Source organism: Ixodes scapularis, unplaced genomic scaffold (genome assembly GCF_016920785.2).
Source record: "Ixodes scapularis isolate PalLabHiFi unplaced genomic scaffold, ASM1692078v2 ptg000800l_1__unscaffolded, whole genome shotgun sequence".
Classification (NCBI taxonomy): Eukaryota; Metazoa; Arthropoda; class Arachnida; order Ixodida; family Ixodidae; genus Ixodes; species Ixodes scapularis.
In genome coordinates, this window is record NW_024610039.1 from 921,638 (window position 1) to 923,975 (window position 2,338).

The following is a 2,338-nucleotide window of genomic DNA, read 5'->3' on the forward strand; positions in this document are numbered from 1 at the left end:
CCGGGAACGGGCCCCTAAGAGCTGCGCTCTAAAAAAGAGTGACATACGAGGTGCGGTTCCTCGGGAGGCTTCTTGCTGAACTAGACGGTTCCACTTCCGGCTCCGTCCTGAAGCGAGTCCAGCGGCGGCTTGTTTCGCCCCAGCACCCGGCAAGCTCCTGTTTTGTCCCAGAAGACTATCCCGGGCAAGTTCATTTGGAATAAGACTGTCCGACAGCCAAAGTTCCAAGTGGAGCCCGCCGGCGATCACCTGCTCGACCCCGAAAGCGACGTGAGTCGAAGACGGTCTAGTTGGAACTGTATTTAAGATTTTTCGAATCCGTATACTGCAGTTACCTGAATCTTCAGGTTAACCGCCTTCCCTTCTTTTAGTTTATGTTTATTCTTGTTTCACCATTTTGTCCTACCTTCCCTGATGTCGCGCACGATCCAAGTAGAATGTGGCGCTTACACGCATGACAGTGTCTTCGGGGCAGAAAGTGAGAAGCGTAGTTATGCAAGTAAGAAAAAAAAACATGAACAGGCGCAGTCCAGGTTTCACGCTCCTCCCATGCGTTGAAAGTCCTTGCGAGAAGGCGTGATACGATAAGGGCCTCTAAGACATTGCGATTCGGTTTCAAGCTTAAGGTGAAAATAATAGTTTCGCAGTGGTCTATTCCGAATGGCCTATAATAATGTCCGGCACAGCCTTATTAGCCTGTCATATAGATAGGCTAAATGACGTAATGACTTGCCATTCAATACTGCGCATGAAAGTGGCAGAAGTGAAGGTTGCTTGGGGTTGCAGTTAAGTGGGTCAACGATTTAGGTTTAGCGCACTCATGAAGTTACTAACGTATTCACCAAACACTTTCTTCATTGAGTTTGAACTCACGTGGTACGCTCTATAATGCCATGCAGGGTATTTCACCAATAGGTAAAGTACTAAAAAATTGACCGCATCTCAACGTGATGAATGATGTTGATCGGAGCGAAGCTCTGGTGGTGCTTGTCTGCGTAGACGCTGAGACGCACCATGCCGAGCCTTTCGTTCCTTTTCATCCGTGTCAGAAAGAGAATGTGTGGTATGGAACGTGGTTATATATGCATTTGAGCATTTGACCGCAGCGCCCCCTCTTTTTTTAACGTTGAGCCAATACATGCAAAGTTTAACGCGATTATAGATGCATTTGACTGCAGCGCCCTCTCCTGTATAGATGTTGAGCGGCTATATATGCAACGTTTCATCCATGACAGAAACCCCAGCTCTTGAGTTACTACCACATCTCAGAGCCCCCTACTCGTCCCGCAGTCGTGGCCGAGTGGTTAAGGCGATGGGCTCGAAATCCATTGGGGTCTCCCCGCACAGGCTCAAATCCTGTCGACTGCGAAAGCACTTTTTTTTTTCTTTTTTTCATAATGTTTTTTTCCTACGCGAGCACGTGAGCACGTGAGCTCACGAGCAGGAGCACGAGCACCAACAAGATCGATGTGAGCACTGACGCCGAACGTACAAGGGTAGACCCTAAAGGGGTATTCACACGCGAGCATCAAGGGACGAAAACGCGAGGCTTTTGCACATCGCAAAGCCTGACGTTTTCGTCGCAGAATGCACGTGCCGTGGAGAAATCTCCAGGATTTCTCCCTCGTGTGAATACCCCTTAAGGAGCTTCGCCCTGAAAAACAGACACTTAAAGGAAAATGTGATACCTTCGGGATAACGTTGTACAATACGTTTGTCGTGTACTGGTCTGTGGTGGCATGCCGGCCGCGAGACTGTGCGACGGTGCACGCGAGCGCCTGCTGCTGCGCGAGCCAGGCCTACTTCCGCGTGCCCCCATTCCGTTATGACTGTGCTCAACCTAGAGCACGTACACAACGTACATGCACCAATAAACCCTTGGTCCTCCGTGCCTGACGCACCGGACGCCTCGAGTGGACTACTTTACACTGGCAACGAGGATGGGATCACCTCCCTCCTAAATGTAGTCTCGAAGATATCCTGGACGCCTCGAGTGAACTACTTTAGACTGGCGACGAGGATGGGATAACCTCCACCCTAAATGTAGTCTCGAAGATACCCCAGACGACGATGTTTGCGTTGAGGACGTCCCGACGGAGCAGCGCCTGGATTAGGAAGATAGGAAATCGATGGGGATTGACCTGCCTGGTGTTGCTCGGTTTCTTGGTCAGCAGTCGGCGCATCTGCTAGACGGACGTACGCGTCTACATTCGGGCTTGACGTTGCGGAGCTTTTATCATGAATCTGGACTTCGCAAGTCTGGCTTGGACTGTCACTTGGCATGCTGCAATGCCGCATACGAATTTGATATATGTGTCGCCGCCACACACGACCGTCT

The 2,338-nt window shown here is 50.4% G+C and overlaps 1 non-coding gene across 1 annotated transcript; it reads left to right on the top strand.

Annotated features, from left to right (window-relative positions):
- The first annotated feature begins 1,286 nt into the window (after positions 1 to 1,286).
- On the top strand, positions 1,287 to 1,368 carry Trnas-cga. The gene has a single exon. It is a non-coding gene; the product is annotated as a tRNA-Ser (tRNA).
- The last annotated feature ends 970 nt before the right edge of the window (positions 1,369 to 2,338 follow it).